This window comes from Triturus cristatus, chromosome 7, assembly GCF_964204655.1.
Source record: "Triturus cristatus chromosome 7, aTriCri1.1, whole genome shotgun sequence".
Taxonomy (NCBI): Eukaryota; Metazoa; Chordata; class Amphibia; order Caudata; family Salamandridae; genus Triturus; species Triturus cristatus.
This window is the reverse complement of record NC_140590.1, coordinates 1,864,873,285-1,864,894,860: the sequence shown is the minus strand read 5'-3', so window position 1 is coordinate 1,864,894,860 and position 21,576 is coordinate 1,864,873,285. Positions and strand designations below refer to the sequence as shown.

General features: G+C 52.7%; 1 long non-coding RNA gene across 1 annotated transcript in view; it reads right to left on the bottom strand.

The window, feature by feature from the left end:
* The window catches only part of LOC146813523 (uncharacterized), a 61,903-nt gene extending 44,278 nt beyond the window's left edge, over nt 1-17,625 (bottom strand). Inside the window, exons 1-2 of the long non-coding RNA XR_014966995.1 lie at nt 17,460-17,625; nt 4,289-4,387 (exon numbers count right to left, since the gene is read on the bottom strand). This is a non-coding gene — a long non-coding RNA (uncharacterized LOC146813523). The remainder of the gene's footprint in view (nt 1-4,288; nt 4,388-17,459) is intronic.
* Nucleotides 17,626-21,576: the final 3,951 nt, after the last annotated feature.

The following is a 21,576-nucleotide window of genomic DNA, read 5'->3' as shown; positions in this document are numbered from 1 at the left end:
AGTCCAGTACTGCAGCATAGTCCAGTCCAGCACTGCAGGAGTCCAGACCAGTACTGCAGCACAGTCCAGTCCAGTACTGCAGCACAGTCCAGTACAGTACTGCAGCACAGTCCAGTCCAGTACTGCAGCACAGTCCAGTCCAGTACTGCAGCACAGTCCAGTCCATTACTGCAGCACAGTCCAGTCCAGTACTGCAGCACAGTCCAGTACTGCAGCACAGTCCAGTCCAGTACTTCAGCACAGTCCAGTCCAGTACTGCAGCACAGTTTAGTCCAGTACTGCAGCATAGTCCAGCCCAGTACTGCAGCATAGTCCAGTCCAGTACTGCAGCACAGTCCAGTCCAGTAATGGAGCATAGTCCAGTCCAGCACTGCAGGAGTCCAGACCAGTACTGCAGCACAGTCCAGTACAGTACTGCAGCACAGTCCAGTCCAGTACTGCAGCACAGTCCAGTCCAGTACTGCAGCACAGTCCAGTCCAGCACTGCAGCACAGTCCAGTCCAGTACTGCAGCACAGTCCAGTACTGCAGCACAGTCCAGTCCAGTACTTCAGCACAGTCCAGTCCAGTACTGCAGCACAGTTTAGTCCAGTACTGCAGCATAGTCCAGCCCAGTACTGCAGCATAGTCCAGTCCAGGACTGCAGTATAGTCCAGTCCAGGACTGCAGCATAGTCCAGTACTGCAGCATAGTCCAGTCCAGTCCTGCAGCATAGTCCAGTCCAGTCCTGCAGCATAGTCCAGTCCCGTCCTGCAGCATAGTCCAGTCCAGTTTTGCATCGTTTAACAAGCACCGTCCATAGATGTCAACAGATCCTCGATAATGCCATCTTGATCACATATTGTTTAAAACAAGTACAATTTTGCTGATGCACATAATAAAATATTATTGTTGAAAAATGCATAAATCTCTTTCTGACGTTTGACCTGCACACCCTGCTCCTTTGTGTTCCAAGTTTTTTAGTCTGAAGTTTTAATACTGTGTTTTTAGTTTTCTGTGCGTTACTGTATTTGAATGTGTGCGAATTTGTGGGAGGAGGGGACGGGCTTTCCCAAGTAGTCTTATTTATCTACTCGGTCGAGATACAGAGCTGCGCCATTTTTAGTAAGTGCGCGCTCTAGTCTCTTATGTATAAAAGCAAAGAAGCTGCGCGGATGAGCCGCTGGTGCGCCGAAGGCACGCCCAAGGCAAGACTGTCTGAGCCTGTCAGCGTCCCAGAGCTGACCGGCGCCGACCATGTTGCCTGTCGGGCTAGGACTTGAAGCAGAGAATACAGTACGAGAGAGAACCGCTTCTAAGACTAGGTACGCTCTGTTACTGTCAGGGTGAAGCTGCCAGTTGTGAGAATTGGGCCGAATTCCGATATACACTATGCCCGGGGTGCGAGGGGCTCTCCAGCGGTGATAGCTCTTAGTACTGCGAGTCGTAGTAAAATGAATCAGGGTAGGCCTTTTAAGGCCCTGCTGCTTAACACACAATCTCTTCAGAAACATAAAACTCAGGTCTTTGACCTTCTACAAGACTCTCTCCCTGATATCTTATTTCTAACGGAAACGTGGTTGACTAAATCTTCTAATCCCACTAATGCCTCAGCTATTCCTCCCAGGTACAAGGTGCTTAGAAAAGAATGTTCCGTGGGGAAGGGGGCGAGTGGCTATAGTGTTTAAACAAGATTTTGACTGTACCTCCATCATTATGGATAACGTAGAGGATGCAGAATTTCTTGGTCTCCGCTGTACTCTATCGTGACACCATTGCCTGGCCTGGGTCCTAATGTATAGGCCTCCTGGAACGCCTGGCTCTTTTTTGACATCACTTAATGAGGTGCTTGCTCCCCAGACCCTCAGATATAACCACTTTATGGTCTTAGGTGATCTAAATGTACATATGGATAAACCTATGGAGTTGAATGTCGTCTCCCTGACCCCTTTGTATCCCTTCCTACTCACAGTTTGGGTCATACCCTAGACCAGATTTTTTCAAATGTTGAGCTGGAGGTTGACCGACCTCTACCCCTGGCCCTGGCCTGGTCGAACCACTGCCTAATAAGTTTTAGGGTGCCCAGCGCTTAGACTGACTGCCAGAATCTCCTGAGTAGGGCTGAAAATAAGTATAGAGCCCTGCACAGGATTTCACCATCAGCTCTGGAGGACGCTCTTGAATCTTCTGTCCTGATGGGGACGCACTACAATTAAAATCCTGGTTATGGCAGAACGTCCTTGAATTAGCCCCTCTGACGATACACACTTCCAAGAAAGCCAGGCCCTCAGCTCCCTGGTTCAATGATCTTCTGAGAACTAGCAAAAGAGTATGAAAACGCTTGGAAAGGAAGTGGCAGAAAAATGATAATCTCGAGGATAAATCGGAGTATAAGGCGGCATTGAAATCTTACTACACTAATGTCAATGGTGCCAGGAAGAGCTACCTGGAAAACGAAACCACGACTTCCAACAAAAAGGGAAGGGAGATTTTTAATATCGTGAAATCGTTTACAGCCCCTAAGCTGCCATCAAGGAGCTCCCGCATTCTGCAGAATGGACAAACCATCTAGCAACGTTCTTCCATGAGAAGATCGAGACTATTTAGAACTCTTTTTCAGGGGGGCTTCTGGATGACCACGCACATTTGCGAGTTTCTTCTAGGCAGCGTTCCATCAGGAAAACCCCCACTTTATTTCAGATACCTTTTCTGCAGCCTGAGATATCCCTAGTTATTTAAAAGGGTATCAAGTCTGGCTCACCTATAGACTCGTGTCTGCAAAATTGCTGGCCTCGGTCATAAATCCAGTGGTCAGTAAGGTTATGAATTCTTCTCTCTCAACGGGCCACATGCCTTCCATTTGGAAGCATGCGAAAATTCTTCTTCGGGAGAAACCATCAGCTGACCAGAATGTGCTTGCTAATTACAGACCCATATCCCTTCTACCGTCTTTCTTTAAGGTGTAGAATAAATATGTGAATAGAGTAATTTCTGACTATGCAGAGAATAATAATAATCTGCTCATCAGTCAATCTGGCTTCAGGGTAACTTTTAGCACTCAAACAGTTCTGTTGGAGGTGACTGAACACATCGAAGAAAAACGTTATCAAGGAGGCAGAGCTATCCTAATTTTATTGGACCTGTCAGCGGCCTTCGATACGGTCCCACATGACAGGCTCCTGGATAGGCTGAGAGACCTTGGAATAGGCGGATCTGCGCTGGAATGGCTGTCTTCCTTTCTGGATGACAGAAGCCAGGAAATTTGGACTCTTTTTGCTTCCTCCATTCCCAGCTTGAAAGTGGGGGTCCCCCAGGGTTCGTTTCTGAGCCACACTCTTTTTAATCTATATATGTCGCCCCTCACTCTTGCGGAAGCTTGTGGGGCTGAAATAATATCATACGCTGATGATACTCAACTGATTTTCTGATTTTGATGGTGATCGTGCCTCACTATGGTGTTCAATTGGTTTAGGAGGAACGAACGGAAATGTAATTTAGAGAAATTAGAAATCATATTTTTTAGCACTCCATCCGTGGAAGAATGGAGACGCTGATATCTCCGCCTCTCTCAGCTCAAACCACAGTAAAAAATCTGGGCATCTATATTGACAGTGCTCTCTCGATGAGATCTCAAGTCCAGTCTGTAGTGGACATCTGCTTTGGCCTTCTACATATGTTGAGGACATTTCTACCACTTCTCTCATTGAACACCAGGAAAACCGTGGTCCAGGTCTCGTTACTTCCAGACTGGACTACGCCAATATTTTGTACTTAGGCCTTCCAAAATATCTCCTCCAGCGCCTTTGGGTGGTCCAAAATGCTGCGACCAGACTAGTTCTTATGCTCAAGCCCAGGACTCACATTTCCCCGCATATGGAGGCATTGCACTGGCTCCCTATGAGTAAAAGGATAAAATTCAGGGCCCTGGTACTGTTCTTCACAGCCCTTCATGGAAGGGGTGCTTGATCTCTCAGGAAAAGAGTTAGCCACTACTTGCCAACCAGAACTCTGAGGTCATCCTCCATGGTCCTGCCCCGCGGCCCCAGAATACGCCTAGCCTGGACAGGAGGAATATCCTTCAGACTCCTGGGAGCTCAAGCTTGGAAACGACTCCCGGCTACTCTCTGATCTACGACTGACCTGGTGGTTTTTAAAAAACTTCTTAAAACTTGCTTTTTCTGTGGTTAGGGGTGGCCGTTAGGTTTGTTAGACGGAGACAACTAGCTCGGAGACACTCTTGCTGAGTAGCCGTTCGCTCTACAAATGCACATCATTCATTCATTAATATAGAAAATTAAGGCTTGACTTACGTTTCAATAAAAATCCGCTCTCATTGCAGCTTTCAACATTTGTCGTCCGATTCGGCCCCCGATACAGGTCGGGACTCTGTTCAGTTTCAAGGTCTATTTCTGAAAAACACATTATTTCAAAAAGCACAGGTTTTAAAAATGAGCTATAACTGTTATGTCATGAAATTTAAAAACCAAAAAATTAGCTAAGATAGAAAGGATTAAATACATAAAGTCCACTAACAATATATACATTCCTTATTGAAGTTGGCCTCATCAAATGAAAGAAGACTCGCCTAACGTCAAGGGTCACTATAGGGCTATTATGCTACCTGCCCACAGACACGTTTTACACATATTCTCCTTGCTCTCCATAGGAGATATGGTCCACAAGATTACATTTAATATTTTCTGTCCTTCTGAAAATCCGTAGTCTTTTCTTCCTACTATCTATTCCATACTCCTTAACATTGGTCTAAATCATCGATTTATCATGCACATGAAAGTAAATGCATTTTATCTTAAATAACATGAACATTTGAATACATTTTTGAGCTTCTCGGCCCCAACCAGTTGTAAAATTTGCCGGAAGCCTAGGTGTATCTTAGCTATACATACTAGGAATATCAGAAGATACTTCCCATATTAGAAACAGCACCTACGATCTAAATATGGCTCGGTGGCAGGTACAGACTTAAACCTTAAATATGAGAGACCAGGTAAATATTAGAAGATTGTATTCAGATCCTCACAATTACATTTTGCCAAAACCTAGAATTTAAAATAGCAACAGAACGACAATAAACGTTTAAAGAGTCAAATAACATCTCATTCATTGTAAATTGAATAAATGTTTGACCCTAGGACACAATAGGAGTTATCGCAATCAATCAATTCCCTTGAGGCTCCTTGTAAAATGTGTACCAAAATTGGTCCACATTCTTAACTAAGAAACACTAGAAGACATAGGCGATCACTCGATTAACACGGACTAAAACCAACACTTTCCATAAAATGTCCACACAGGCCGAGTTTGGTGAGCTGGGGATCTTATGCAATAAATGAGAATAAGTGGGGCAGTCGGTGCTCTCACAGTTCTCCACAGTTCAGCTCCATAGAGTCCAAAAGCGCAAAATGCTGTTCTAAATGTTTGTGGAGGGATGCCACGGGCACGAAACCCATTTCATTACAATCTGGGAATGCCCAAGATGGGCCTTTTTCCGCCCTTGCCATACAACGCTCTCTGCTTGCAAAACACAATGAGTTTGGGGACTGGTATTGAAGAGACAATCCACATTACCTGGTCTCAAATAAGATGTCATCGTCATTTCAAAACATCCCCCCCCCATTACTTTCACCTCCCTGAGGCTTAAAAGACCTGCAGTGAGTGGCCACTTCACCTACTATTCCTGCAGAGATTTGTATTGATTTGTGCTTTCATATATAGCACTTACCAGCCCAGTGTGGGGTGTCAAAGCGCTTTACAGTACACAGGCGAATAGAACAATGCAGTAAATAAATCTGTGAAAGTGCAGAGACTTAGCTCATCACGTAGAGAAAAGTACAGACATTATGTCACATTGGAGGCAAGAAACATAAGTGCAAAGACCGAGATGACTCCAAATGTGCACTGCAGGACGAGGCTGAAGTTAAGAAGCTAATTTCAGCTTCATCACTGTAGGGCTGAACCTGATGGGGTCTGAGGGTCAGGATAGCCCCATCTCTCAGCAGCAGGTGTTCGAGGCCCTGTCGGTGGGAAGGAGTCAGGGGTTGGGATAGCCTCTTCTCTCACCAGCAGGTGTTCAAGGCCCTGTCTGTGGGAAGGAGTCAGGGGTCAAGATAGTCCCATCTCTCAGCAGCAGGTGTTCAAGGCCCTGACTGTGGGAAGGGGTCAGGGGTGAGGATAGCCCCATCTCTCTGCAGCAGGTGCAAGAGGCCCTGTCTGTGGGAAGAAGTAAGGGGTGAGGATAGCACCATCTCTAAGCAGCAGATGCTCTTGGTCCTGCCTGTGGGACGGAGTCAGGGCTCAGGATAGCCCCATCTCTCAGCAGCAGGTGCTCTAGCCCCTGTCTGTGGGAAGGAATCAGGATAGCTCCATCTCTCTGCAGCAGGTGTTCGAGGCCCTCTCTTTGGGAAGAAATCAGGGGTCAGAATAGCCCCATTACTCTGCAGTAGGTACTCTAGGCCCTGTCTGAGGGAAGGAGTCAGTGGTCAGGATAGCCCCATCTCTCAGCAGCAGGTGGTCAAGGCCCTGACTGTGGGAAGGAGTCAGGATAGCCCCATCTCTCAGAAGCAGCTGTTAGAGGCCCTGTCTGGGAGAAGGGGTCAGGGGTCAGGATAGCCCCATCGCTCAGCAGCAGCTGTTCGAGTCCCTGTCTGTGGGAAGGAATCAGAGGTCAGGATAGCACCATCTCTCAGCAGCCAGTGCTCTAGGCCCTGCCTGTGGGAAGGAGTCAGGGGTCACGAAAGCTCCATCTCTCAGCAGCAGGTGCTCTAGCCCCTGTCTGTGGGAAGGAATCAGGATAGCTCCATCTCTCTGCAGCAGGTGTTCGAGGCCCTCTCTTTGGGAAGAAATCAGGGGTCAGAATAGCCCCATTATTCAGCAGCAGGTACTCTAGGCCCTGTCTGAGGGAAAGGGTCAGTGGTCAGGATAGCCCCATCTCTCAGCAGCAGGTGTTCAAGGCCCTGACTGTGGGAAGGAGTCAGGATAGCCCCATCTCTCAGGAGCAGGTGCTCTAGGCACTATCTGCGGGAAGGAGCATCTCCCAGCAGCAGCTGTTCGAGGTCATGTCTGTGGGAAGGGGTCAGGATAGCCCCATCTCTCAGCATCCACTGTTCGAGGTGCTGCCTGTGGGAAGGAGTCTGGGGTCAGGATGGCCCCATCTCTCAGCAGCAGGTGCTCGAGCCCCTGCCTGTGGGAATGAATCTGGGGTCAATATAGCCCCATATCTCAGCAGCAGGTGCTCTAGGCCCTGCCTGTGGGAAGGAGTGAGGGGCCAGGACAGCCCCATCTCAGCAGCCAGTGCTCTAGGCCCTGACTGTGGGAAGGAGTCAGGGGTCAGGATAGCCCCATCTCTCAGCAGCAGGTGTTCGAGGCCCTCTCTTTGGGAAGGAATCAGGGGCCGGAATAGCCCCATCTCTCAGCAGCAGGTACTCTAGGCCCTGTCTGTGGGAAGGAGTCAGTGTTCAGGATAGCCCCATCTCTCAGCGGCAGGTGTTCAAGGCCCTGACTGTGGGAAGGAGTCAGGGGTCAGGATAGCCCCATCTCTCAGCAGCAGCTGTTAGAGGCCCTGTCTGGGAGAAGGGGTCAGGGGTGAGGATAGCCCCATCTCTCAGCAGCAGCTGTTCGAGGCCATGTCTGTGGGAAGGGGTCAGGATAGACCCATCTCTCAGCATCCGGTGTTCGGGGCCCTGTCGGTGGGAAGGAGTCAGGGGTTGGGATAACCTCTTCTCTCACCAGCAGGTGTTCGAGGCCCTGTCTGTGGGAAGGAGTCAGGGGTCTGGGTTATCCACATCTCTCAGTAGCAGGTGCTCTAGGCCCTGCCTGTGCGAAGGGGTCAGGATAGACCCATCTCTCAGCATCCGGTGCTCTAGGCCCTGTCTGTGGGAAGGAGCCAGGGGTCAGGATAGCACCATCTCTCAGCAGCAGGTGTTCGAGGCCCTGTCTGTGGGAAGGGGTCAGGATAGCCCCATCTGTCAGCATCCAGTGTTCGAGGCACTGTCTATGGGAAGGAGTCAGAGGTTGGGATAGCCTCTTCTCTCACCCGCAGGTGTTCGAGGCCTTGTCTGTGGGAAGGAGTCAGGGGTTGGGTTAGCCACATCTCTCAGTAGCAGGTGCTCTAGGCCCTGCCTGTGCGAAGCAGTCAGGGGTCAGGCTAGCCCCATCTCTCAGCAGCAGGTGCTTTAGCCCCTGTATGAGGGAAGGGGTCAGGATAGCTCCATCTCTCAGCAGCAGGTGTTCGAGGCCCTCTCTTTGGGAAGGAATCAGGGACCGGAATAGCCCCATCTCTCAGCAGAAGGTACTCTAGGCCTTGTCTGTGGGAAGGAGTCAGTGGTCAGGATAGCCCCATCACTCAGCAGCAGGTGTTCAAGGCCCTGACTGTGGGAAGGAGTCAGGGGTCAGGATAGCCTCATCTCTCAGCAGCAGCTGTTAGAGGCCCTGTCTGGGAGAAGGAGTCAGGGGTTGGGTTAGCCACATCTCTCAGTAGCAGGTGCTCTAGGCCCTGCCTGTGCGAAGCAGTCAGGGGTCAGGCTAGCCCCATCTCTCAGCAGCAGGTGCTTTAGCCCCTGTATGAGGGAAGGAGTCAGGATAGCTCCATCTCTCAGCAGCAGGTGTTCGAGGCCCTCTCTTTGGGAAGGAATCAGGGACCGGAATAGCCCCATCTCTCAGCAGAAGGTACTCTAGGCCCTGTCTGTGGGAAGGAGTCAGTGGTCAGGATAGCCCTATCTCTCAGCAGCAGGTGCTCTAGCCCCTGTCTGTGGGAAGGAATCAGGATAGCTCCATCTCTCTGCAGCAGGTGTTCGAGGCCCTCTCTTTGGGAAGAAATCAGGGGTCAGAATAGCCCCATTACTCAGCAGTAGGTACTCTAGGCCCTGTCTGAGGGAAGGAGGCAGTGGTCAGGATAGCCCCATCTCTCAGCAGCAGGTGTTCAAGGCCCTGACTGTGGGAAGGAGTCAGGATAGCCCCATCTCTCAGCAGCAGCTGTTAGAGGCCCTGTCTGGGAGAAGGGGTCAGGGGTCAGGATAGCCCCATCGCTCAGCAGCAGGTGTTCGAGTCCCTGTCTGTGGGAAGGAATCAGAGGTCAGGATAGCACCATCTCTCAGCAGCCAGTGCTCTAGGCCCTGCCTGTGGGAAGGAGTCAGGGGTCACAAGAGCTCCATCTCTCAGCAGCAGGTGCTCTAGCCCCTGTCTGTGGGAAGGAATCAGGATAGCTCCATCTCTCTGCAGCAGGTGTTCGAGGCCCTCTCTTTGGGAAGAAATCAGGGGTCAGAATAGCCCCATTATTCAGCAGCAGGTACTCTAGGCCCTGTCTGAGGGAAAGAGTCAGTGGTCAGGATAGCCCCCTCTCTCAGCAGCAGGTGTTGAAGGCCCTGACTGTGGGAACGAGTCAGGATAGCCCCATCTCTCAGCAGCAGGTGCTCTAGGCACTGTCTGCGGGAAGGAGCATCTCCCAGCAGCAGCTGTTCGAGGTCATGTCTGTGGGAAGGGGTCAGGATAGCCCCATCTCTCAGCATCCACTGTTCGAGGTGCTGCCTGTGGGAAGGAGTCTGGGGTCAGGATAGCCCCATCTCTCAGCAGCAGGTGCTCGAGCCCCTGCCTGTGGGAATGAATCTGGGGTCAATATAGCCCCATATCTCAGCAGCAGGTGCTCTACGCCCTGCCTGTGGGAAGGAGTGAGGGGCCAGGACAGCCCCATCTCAGCAGCCAGTGCTCTAGGCCCTGACTGTGGAAAGGAGTCAGGGGTCAGGATAGCCCCATCTCTCAGCAGCAGGTGTTCGAGGCCCTCTCTTTGGGAAGGAATCAGTGGCCGGAATAGCCCCATCTCTCAGCAGCAGGTACTCTAGGCCCTGTCTGTGGGAACGAGTCAGTGGTCAGGATAGCCCCATCTCTCAGCAGCAGGTGTTCAAGGCCCTGACTGGGGGAAGGAGTCAGGGGTCAGGATAGCCCCATCTCTCAGCAGCAGCTGTTAGAGGCCCTGTCTGGGAGAAGGGGTCAGGGGTGAGGATAGCCTCATCTCTCAGCAGCAGGTGCATGAGGCCCTGTCTGTGGGAAGAAGTAAGGGGTCAGGATAGCACCATCTCTACGCAGCAGGTGCTCTAGGTCCTGCCTGTGGGATGGAGTCAGGGCTCAGGATAGCCCCATCTCTCAGCAGCAGGTGCTCTAGGTCCTGCCTGTGGGACGGAGTCAGGGGTCTGGTTAGCCCCATCTCTCAGCAGCAGCTGTTCGAGGCCATGTCTGTGGGAAGGGGTCAGGATAGACCCATCTCTCAGCATCCGGTGTTCGAGGCCCTGTCGGTGGGAAGGAGTCAGGGGTTGGGATAACCTCTTCTCTCACCAGCAGGTGTTCGAGGCCCTGTCTGTGGGAAGGAGTCAGGGGTCTGGGTTATCCACATCTCTCAGTAGCAGGTGCTCTAGGCCCTGCCTGTGCGAAGGGGTCAGGATAGACCCATCTCTCAGCATCCGGTGCTCTAGGCCCTGTCTGTGGGAAGGAGTCAGGGGTCAGGATAGCACCATCTCTCAGCAGCAGTTGTTTGAGGCCCTGTCTGTGGGAAGGGGTCAGGATAGCCCCATCTGTCAGCATCCAGTGTTCGAGGCACTGTCTATGGGAAGGAGTCAGAGGTTGGGATAGCCTCTTCTCTCACCCGCAGGTGTTCGAGGCCTTGTCTGTGGGAAGGAGTCAGGGGTTGGGTTAGCCACATCTCTCAGTAGCAGGTGCTCTAGGCCCTGCCTGTGCGAAGCAGTCAGGGGTCAGGCTAGCCCCATCTCTCAGCAGCAGGTGCTTTAGCCCCTGTATGAGGGAAGGGGTCAGGATAGCTCCATCTCTCAGCAGCAGGTGTTCGAGGCCCTCTCTTTGGGAAGGAATCAGGGACCGGAATAGCCCCATCTCTCAGTAGAAGGTACTCTAGGCCCTGTCTGTGGGAAGGAGTCAGTGGTCAGGATAGCCCCATCTCTCAGCAGCAGGTGTTCAAGGCCCTGACTGTGGGAAGGAGTCAGGGGTCAGGATAGCCCCATCTCTCAGCAGCATCTGTTAGAGGCCCTGTCTGGGAGAAGGGGTCAGGGGTGAGGATAGCCTCATCTCTCAGAAGTAGGTGCAAGAGGCCCTGTCTGTGGGAAGAAGTAAGGGGTCAGGATAGCACCATCTTTAAGCAGCAGGTGCTCTAGGTCCTGCCTGTGGGACAGAGTCAGAGCTCAAGATAGCCCCATCTCTCAGCAGCAGGTGCTCTAGCCCCTGCCTGTGGGAAGGAATCAGGATAGCTCCATCTCTCAGCAGCAGGTGTTCGAGGCCCTCTTTCTGGGAAGGAATCAGGGGTCAGAATAGCCCCATCTCTCAGCAGCAGGTACTCTAGGCCCTGTCTGAGGGAAGGAGTCAGTGGTCAGGATAGCCCAATCTCTCAGCAGCAGGTGTTCAAGGCCCTGCCTGTGCGAAGCAGTCAGGGATCAGGCTAGCCCCATCTCTCAGCAGCAGGTGCTTTAGCCCCTGTATGAGGGAAGGAGTCAGGATAGCCCCATCTCTCAGCAGCAGGTTTTTGAGGCCCTGTCTGTGGGAAAGATGCAGGGTTCGGGATAGCCCCATGTCTCAGCAGCAGGTGTTCGAGGCCCAGTCTGTGGGAAGGAGTTAGGGGTCAGGATAGCACCATCTCTTAGCAGCAGGTGCTCTAGGTCCTGCCTATGAGAAGGAGTCAGGGGTCAGGATAGCCCCATCTCTCTGCAGCAGGTGTTCAAGGTCCTGTCTGGGGGAAGGAGTCAGGGGTCAGGATAGCCCCATTTCACAGCAGCATGTGCTCTAGGCCCTGCCTGTGGTATGGGGTCAGGAGTTAGGATAGCCAATCTCTCCTCAGCAGGTGCTCTGGGCTCTGTCTGTGGGAAGGAGTCAGGGGTCAGGATAGCCCCATTTCTTAGCAGCCGGTGCTCTAGGCCCTGCCTCTGGGATGGAGTCAGGGGTCAGGATAGCCCCATCACTCAACAGCAGCAGGTGTTCGAGGCCCTGTCTGTGGGAAGGAGTCAGGGGTCAGGATAGCCCCATCTCTCAGTAGCAGGTGCTCTAGGCCCTGTCTGTGGGAAGGAGTCAGGGGTCAGGATAGCAGCATCTCCCAGCAGCAGCTGTTCAAGGCCATGTCTGTGGGAAGGGGTCAGGATAGCCCCATCTCTCAGCATCCACTGTTCGAGGCGCTGCCTGTGGGAAGGAGTCAGGGGTTGGGATAGCCTCTTCTCTCACCAGCAGGTGTTCGAGGACCTGTCTGTGGGAAGGAGTCAGGGGTCAGGTTAGCCACATTTCTCAGTAGCAGGTGCTCTAAGTCCTGCTTGTGAGAAGGAGTCAGGCTAGCCCAATCTCTCAGCAGCAGGTGCTCTAGCCCCTGTATGGGGGAAGGAGTCAGGATAGCCCCATCTCTCAGCAGCAGGTGTTCTAGCCCCTGTCTGTGGGAAGGAACCAGGATAGCTCCATCTCTCAGCAGCAGGTGTTCGAGGCCCTCTCTTTGTGAAAGGAATCAGGGGTCGGAATAGCCCCATCTCTCAGCAGCAGGTACTCTATGCCCTGTCTGTGGGAAGGAGTCAGGGGTTAGGATAGCCCCATCTCTCAGCAGCAGGTGTTAGAGGCCCTGTCAGTGGGACGGAGTCAGGGGTCGGGAAAGCCTCATCTCTCAGCAGCAGGTGTTTGAGGCCCTGTCAGTGGGAAGGAGTCAGGGGTCGGGATAGCCCCATCTCTCAGTAGTAGGTGCTCTAGTCCCTGCCTGTGCGAAGGAGCCAGGGGTCAGGATAGCACCATCTCTCAGCAGCAGGTGCTCCAGGTCCTGCCAGTGGAAAGGAGTCAGGGGTCAGGATAGCCCCATCTCTCAGCCGCAGGTGTTCGAGGCCCTGCCTGTGGGAAGGAGCCAGGGGTTAGGGCCAGGGGTTAGGATAGCCCCATCTCTCAGCAGCAGGTTTTTGAGGCCCTGTCTGTGGGAAAGATACAGGGTTCGGGATAGCCCCATGTCTCATCAGCAGGTGTTCGAGGCCCTGTCTATGGGAAGGGTGCAGGGATATCCCCATCTCTCAGCAGCAGGTGCTCTAGGCCCTGTCTGTGGGAAGGAGTTAGGGGTCAGGATAGCACCATCTCTAAGCAGCAGGTGCTCTAGGTCCTGCCTGTGAGAAGGAGTCAGGGGTCAGGATAGCCCCATCTCTCTGCAGCAGGTGTTCGAGGTCCTGTCTGTGGGAAGGAGTCAGGGGTCAGGATAGCCCCATTTCACAGCAGCAGGTGCTCTAGGCCCTGCCTGTGGAATGGGGTCAGGAGTTAGGATAGCCAATCTCTCCTCAGCAGGTGCTCTGGGCTCTGTCTGTGGGAAGGAGTCAGGGGTGAGGATAGCCCCATCTCTCAGCAGCCGGTGCTCAAGGCCCTGCCTCTGGGATGGAGACAGGGATCAGGATAGCCCCATCTCTCAGCAGCAGGTGTTTGAGGCCCTGTCAGTGGGAAGGAGTCAGGATTCAGGATAGCCCCTTCTCTCAGCAACAGGTGTTCGAGGCCCTGTCTGTGGGAAGGAGTCAGGGGTCGGGATAGCCCCATCTCTCAGCAGCAGGTGTTTGAGGCCCTGTCAGTGGGAAGGAGTCAGGGGTCGGGATAGCCCCATCTCTCAGCAGCAGGTGTTCTAGTCCCTGCCTGTGCGAAGGAGCCAGGGGTCAGGATAGCCCCATCTTTCAGCAGCAGGTGTTCGAGGCCCTGCCTATGGAAAGGAGCCAGGGGTTAGGATAGCCCCATCTCTCAGCAGCAGGTTTTCGAGGCCCTGTCTGTGGGAAGGAGTCAGGGGTCAAGATAGCCCCATCTCTCAGCAGCAGGTGCTCGAGGCCCTGTCTGTGGGAAGGAATCAGGGGTCAGGATAGCCCCATCTCTAAGCAGCAGGTGCTCTATGCCCTGTCTGTGGGAAGGAGTCAGGGGTCAGGGTAGCTCCATCTCTCAGCAGCAGCTGTTCGAGGCCCTGTCTGTGGGTAGGAGTCAGGGGTCAGGATAGCCCCATCTCTCAGCAGCAGGTGTTCGAGGCCCTGACTGTGGGAAGGAGTCAGGGATCAGGATAACCCCATCTCTAAGCAGCAGGTGCTCTATGCCCTGTCTGTGGGAAGGAGTCAGGGGTCAGGATAGCCCCATCTCTCAGCAGCAGCTGTTCGAGGCCCTGGCTGGACACCACCTCGGCACCAGACATCGCCACTGCCATCCCAGAGGGCTACAAAATCTCCCGCAGAGACCGCATCAACAGAGTAGGAGGGGGAATCGCCATCATCCACAATGACACCCTCCGAGTATCAACCAACACGGACGACACCCTCACCACCGCCGAGCACATGGACTTCCAGATCCACACCGACCTCAACACCACCCTCAGAGGAACACTTGTCTACAGACCACCCGGACCCCGACCACAGTTCTGCAACACCATCGCCGACTTCATCAGCACCCACACCATCACCTCCACGGACTACATCCTCCTCGGGGACCTGAACTTCCACCTCGAGAAAAACAACAACATCAACTCCGCCGCCCTGATCGACAACCTCGCCAACCTCGGACTCAAACAGCTCGTGACAACACCCACCCACGCCGCTGGTCACACACTGGACCCCATCTTCACCGCAAGCCCCCACGTCTCCTTCGACCACACTAACGAACCCCACTGGACAGATCACAGCTGCGTCCACTTCACCTTCAGGAAACCCACCACACACCACCGCACCCAACAGATGCCACTCCGCCGCTGGGGCAAGGTCACCGAGGACCAACTGACCGCCACCCTCACCCTGGGACCTCCCGTAGATCCCACCGACCCCGACACGGCCGCCACCAACCTCAGACAATGGATCATCGACTGCGCCAACACCCTCGCCCACTCAAGACCTCCACCACTAACCACCCCAGCAAGAAGGCTGCACCCGTCGTCGAGATCGCCACCGCTGAGAACACCACCCGCACCAGCCGGCTGACCACCTGGTCCAACGTCAGTGACGAAGACACCATCAAGACCATGACCTCCATCCATTCCGGATCCCCATCTGACCCATGCCCCCACCACGTCTTCAACAAAGCCTGCACAGCCATCGCACCCCACCTCCGGAAGACCATCATCTCCCTCGAGACAGCAACCTTCCCGGAGAGCTGGAAGCACGCCGAGATCAACGCCCTACTGAAGAAACCCAAGGCGGACCCGAAGGACCTGAGAACTTCCGACCCATCTCCCTGCTCCCCTTCCCGGCTAAAGTTATCGAGAAGATCGTCAACAAACAGCTCACCCGCTACCTTGAAGACAACGACATCCTGGACCCAACCTAGTCTGGCTTCTGCAGCAACCACAGCACAGAGACGGCCCTCATCGCCGCCACCTACGACATCCGAATCCTCATGGACAAAGGAGAAACTGCCGCCCTCATCCTCTTGGACCTGTCAGCAGCCTTCGACACGGCCTGCCACCGCACCCTAACAGCACGCCTCCATGACGCCGGTATCCGAGAGACGGCCCTGGCATGGACCACATCTTTCCTCTCTGGCAGAACCCAGAGCATCCGCCTCCCACCCTTCCACTCCAAGACCACCGAGATCATCTGCGGAGTCCCTCAGGGATCTTCCCTCAGCCCGACGCTGTTCAATATCTACATGGCACCACTCGCCCACGTCGCACGACAACACTGCCTCAACATCATCTCCTACGCCGACGACACCCAGCTGATCATATCCCTCACCGAAGACCCCCACACCGCCAAAGCCAACCTACACAAAGGAATGAAGGCCGTCGCAGAATGGATGAAGCACAGCAGACTGAAGCTGAACTCTGACAAGACGGAAGTCCTCATCCTCGGCCGCACCCCCTCAGCCTGGGACGACTCCTGGTGGCCAACATCGCTGGGAACAGCCCCAGAACCCAGCGACCACGCACACAATCTGGGGGTCATCCTCGACTCCTCCCTCTCCATGGCCAAGCAAGTCAACGTGGTCTCCGCATCCTGCTTCAACACCCTTCGAATGCTCCGCAGGATCTACAAATGGATCCCCTCGGACACGAGAAGAACTGTCACCCAGGCCCTCGTCACCAGCAGACTGGACTACCGGAACGCCCTCTACGCAGGAACAACAACCAAGCTCGTGAGACGGCTGCAACGCATCCAGAACACCTCAGCACGACTGATCCTCAACATCCCCCGACGCAGCCACATCACACCCCACCTGAGAGACCTGCACTGGCTCCCCGTCAATAAGAGGATCACCTACAAACTCCTCATCCACGCGCACAAAGCCCTACACAACGCCGGACCAGAATACCTCAACGACCGACTCAGCTTCTACACTCCCACCCGCAGCCTCCGCTCTGTCAACCTCGCCCTCGCCACAGTCCCTCGCATCCGGAAATCCACCGGCGGCGGCAGATTCATCTCCCACCTCGCCGCAAAGACCTGGAACACTCTCCCGACCGACCTACGACAGACGCAGGACCCGATTGCCTTCAGAAGACTTCTCAAGACATGGCTCTTCGAACAGTAGCAGCGCCACCCTTCCCCCAGCTCCTTGAGACCCTCACGGGTATGCAGCGCGCTTTACAAATGTTATGATTGATTGATTGATTGACTGTCTGTGGGAAGGAGTCAGGGGTCAAGATAGCCCCGTCTCCCAGAAGCAGGTGTTTAAGGCTGTGTCTGTGTGAAGGGGTCAGGAGTCAGGATAGCCCCATCTCTCAGGCGCAGGTGCTCTAGGCCCTGTCTGTGGGAAGGAGTCAGGGGTCGGGATAGCCCCATCTCTCAGGCGCAGGTGCTCTAGGCCCTGTCTGTGGGAAGGAGTCAGGGGTCAGGATAGCCCCATCTCTCAGACGCAGGTGTTCGAGGCCCTGTCTGTGGGAAGGAGTCAGGGGTCGGGATAGCCCCATCTCTCAGGCGCAGGTGCTCTAGGCCCTGTCTGTGGGAAGGAGTCAGGGGTCGGGATAGCCCATCTCTCAGCAGCAGGTGCTTTAGGCCCGGTCTGTGGGAAGGAGTCAGGATAGCCCCATCTCTCAGAAGCAGGTGCTCTAGGCCCTGCCTGTGGGAAGGGGTCAGGGGTCGGGATAGCCCCATCTCTCAGCAGCAGGTGCTCGAGGCCCTGAGATCAGGTCAGCGTGGAGAGACTCTTCCAAGGCCCAGGAGCCCCCGTGTGGTGCTGATACTATAGTCCTTCATTACTTTCAGCGTTGGTGTGTGTGATGTAATGATAGAATGTGGAGGATGCCTGGTGGATGGATGTCAGTTGTGAGATTGGGCTGAGCAGCAAGGGAGCGGCTCCTGGTGGGGCTTTCTATATTTCTATACTTAAGACCTGATTCTTCTGTATTCTTGTACTAAAGATCTAATACACCTACTTAATCATCATACTTCGGTTACATCTTTAATTATTACACTCTCGGGTGTGGGATCCTTTATTCATGGAAAAATAAAGAGGAATATTGGGAAAGCTTTTACCCATTACATATTGGCGACGAGGATGGGGACTCACCGCCTCCTGCCAGGGCATCTGTCTCTTGGAAGCGACACTGGATCACTCCCGGGGATCCGGTGCTGAGGATCTGAGAGGAGGAGGATCCCTGCTGAGGGATCCACATGGGAGCCTCACGACCTCGTGATAGCAACTTCTCTCTGGGGGCAAGGACACGTGCACACGTCACGCTGCCTAAGAAACGTACTGCGCCTGTGCAGAGGCAAAACACTACTCTAGAGGGAGGGAGACAAGATGGCGCTGCAAAAAAACCATGCTGCGCATGCGTGGGAGCAAGATACTACACGAGGGGGGGGGGGGTGAGATAAGACAGTGCGGCTAGACAAATGTGTTGCGGCTTCTCAGAGGATAAGATACTAATCCCTGGAGAGTGGAGTAAACCTAATAAAAACTATGCCTGATAAAAAAAAAACCTGCCTAATAAAAATATTGCGCATGCTCATAATATGACACTAATCACCAATGCCGGAACAATCGCGGAGCGTCAAAGAAAGGTACTGCGCGTGCTCAGTGTGTGAAATCCTAATCACTGGGGCTGCTGCTTAGAACCTAACATACATCAATCAAGCCAAAACTGAACGCCGAGAAAAGAGTTTTTTTATTTTTATAGCAGCTTTACTGTGTTTTCAGAAGGAAGGAGCAGAGAGAACATGGGGCAGAACAAAGCGAGCAATTAATAAAATCATATACTTCCCATAGTGTAAGACTCCGCGAAAACTCGTTTGATCTGTTCCTTTCCAAAGCACCAGGGTAGTCAGAGCTGCCATGGTTCGAGGTTGCTATGTGTGACATTTTCATAATTTCTGTGTAATTAGGAGTGACATTTCAACCACCAGGAGTGACACTTTCTCGCGAGCAAAATCAAGCAAGCAATGAAAACGAGGGAAACATTTAAATATTAGAAATTACACTTTGAGCCTTGGCTTAGCGACTTGGACCTGGCCCCCCCCCCCCGGCTCTTCCCTCATAATAAATGATGCTGCTTAGCATCACTCTAGGGCCTCTCCCACACGTGGGTCTGGGGCTGGCCCCAACACAGGATGTGTGAAGCCCTTACAACACAGTGGTGCATGCGTGACTAGTGTTGCGAAGGGGAGGCAGGCCTGCCAGGTATCACGCATCAGGCGTGAAGCTAACGCATTTCAGTGTGGTGTTCCCGCATCACTGAAATGCATTGTCACGCATTTTTGCCACTGACCGCACTCTGTCTGCTGACAGCGCTGAAACTGGCTGGCCTGGGCCGCAGCAGACTTCACTTGCCAGCACTGGCTCAGTAACAGTTAAACATCTGTCAGTGCCGTGCTGCAATGTAACAATCTGTCCTCTGCTGCCTGGAGACCCGGGCGGGGCCTGCCCTCAGCAGAGTCGTTGCGCAGGCTCTGTGGCGCCGTGGTGGGGGGATGTGACCTCACCTCCTGGAACAGGAAGTCGGCGGGCCCGGGTCGGACTCCACTGGCTTGAGAAATTATCTAAAAATGGAGATTCTGCGAGTCGACCGGGTCATTAGACGACCACCACCGGTGAACTGAACGGACCGTGGATAGTCACAGGTCTGTCCTCTGACCCACCTGCTCAGCTACCATCTGTGGTGCAAGCGGGTGAAATAAGTTTGGGCTGTGCTTTGAAGTTCAGGGATCAAGAAGTCTCTGAGTGCGGTGCCGCTGCCGCTCCCCCGACCTCGCTGCTTGAACCACAGTCTGGTTGTAAAGTCATACTCCGGTAAGCTTCAGTTGTCTTCAAGTAGCTTTATTGGCAACTCTGCATAGCACATATCTTCAAGTACATCTTATCATGGCAACATTCAAAGGTAACTGTCATCCCCATTAACTCCCACTACCCTTAGTTCTGTCGTACCTCACTGTGATGTAAGATACATTCCAGATGTGGAATGCATCAAACCACACATCTCCCTCCTATGTATAGTGAACAACAGTGAGAGAGAAAACAACTATATACAATGCATCCTACAAATATAAAATAACAAGAAAGGTTAACACTGCACAAAATCCCTGAATTTGTAAGGGGTGTGAATTACTCTTCCCATTCTACCCAATCTTTTTGTACCGGTTTCCACATGCTCCTGTATTTACGCAGATGTGTTAAAAGCCTCCTGCGCCCCAACTGTCTTTCCCTGCTCCATTCCATCTTCGACTTCATCCTCCCACAACCAATCATCAAAAACAGGAGATCCACCAACATCCTCCCCTTGTGCTTTTCTAATGTTTTTGCATTTAGCAATACGACTCATGTGCCAGACACGATTGTCACTCAACCTGGCTGAGTTCCTCAAACATTTCACTACTCTTAGTGGTGCAGAAAATGCACTCTCCCCTTTAGGTACCTTTCCCCATTTTTTTGTCTTTACCCAGTCCCCCACTTTTAAATCCTCCACCCTAGTGGCTTTCTTTTTGTCAAAGTTCCTTTCGTACACTTCTTGTGCTTTAATAATGTTTTCCTTGACAACTTTGGGTGACCATTCCACATGCCTAGTACCGTCCATCCATCCCATGTTATCTTTTGTAAATGGTTCTCTTCCTCGCATGAGAACAAAAGGGCTAAATCCTGTGAGAGATGGTGTTAACCGGTAACCCCACAGCATTTTTTTAAATTTCTACTTCCCAATTCTTCCTATTTTCACAAGCAATTTGAATAGTCCATTTGATCACACGATTAAATCGCTCAACGGCACCATTTCCAGTGGGATGATACACTGCAGTTTTGACATGTTGTACGCCATTCCTTTAAAAAAATTGCCAGAAGATAGCCCTGCCAATCTAGGCATCCTTGTGTCCCAACCAACAATGGAGTCCCTCACGTCCCCTGTTATTGGCACCTGATCCGTGTATGTAGGAGGCTGGCTTAGTATATGGTGCACATTTATTTAAGTGAAGCGCCCTGCACTAATCCAGACAACCCTTATGGTGATTTTAGTGGTCTTAGACATCCATAGAAAGCTCTCTAAGTGGTAGCTGTGGAGAGCAGCCTTCAGGCTTAGGCCAGAAGGAGTGTTAAACAGCTTGTTTTACCAGATCTTATCATGTAGTGTAGGTTAAATGAAAATAACCCACACAGTGTAGTTATAAAAATATGTATTTTTATTACACAACACTCACTAACACATTGGTATATCTCCTAGCCAGAGATATCAACACAAATACACAGTAATACTTCAAATGTAAGAGGTAAGTAAGGACAATACATAGTGGTCTCCAGGGGGAGACCAAACCATATACTAAAGAAGTGAAATGCGAACTGCGACCGAAGTTTGGACTTGGACCAGGAGACTCAGAAGTGCTGGGGACACTGGGAACTACCCAAGGTAAGCACCCTGGAACCCTACGGAGGCTGTGTGCAGAGTGGAAACACAGCTGTGTACTCAGTAGAAGTCAACGGGAAAGTCGTGGTTGCAGTTTTGAAGAAGAAGTAACCCTGTGGAAGACAGAAGGTTGGAGAGTCACCCCACCCGTGGATACCTCAGGGACCAGGATACCTAAACCAGGGAAGCCGGGTGCATAGGTGCAAAGTGACATCGGAAACCGCCGTAGACCACAATGGAGGACTTCAGGAAAGATGCTGCTGGCGAAGGAGGTGAAAGAGTCCGGTGAAATCCAAGGGTATATTCTCGATCAGGAGTACCTGCAAGCAGAAGGGACAGAGTCTATGCCACTCAGAGGTGACCAGGAGGCAGGGGAGAGCAATGACCACCGATGACAGAAGATGCAGGAGTGATGACAGTGAACTTGTCGCTGCAGCCGTGAGGACCAGGCGATACTGTGGAAGACCAATAGTCATTCACGAGCTGTGCCACGTCGGAAGTCAAGAACCAGGGGGTTGGTGTCCGGTGGGAACACCAACAAGCATTGGCAGCAGCAACAGATGTGGTAAATAAAAAAGAAGCAACGTTGGACCAGCAAGGTCCAAGGGATTCACCAATTTCAGAGTCAGGGCAGACCCCAACCAAGAAAATGAGCCCACTTACGCTAAATGAGACCCTCATGAGGACCCACAGGCTAAAGGCATAAGAGTCGCAAGAGGACCTCAAGCAGCTCACCAAAGATGACGGCCCTTGGTGCAGAGGATGTGGTGAGGCCAAATATCTTGGCTGGAAGAGATGCTG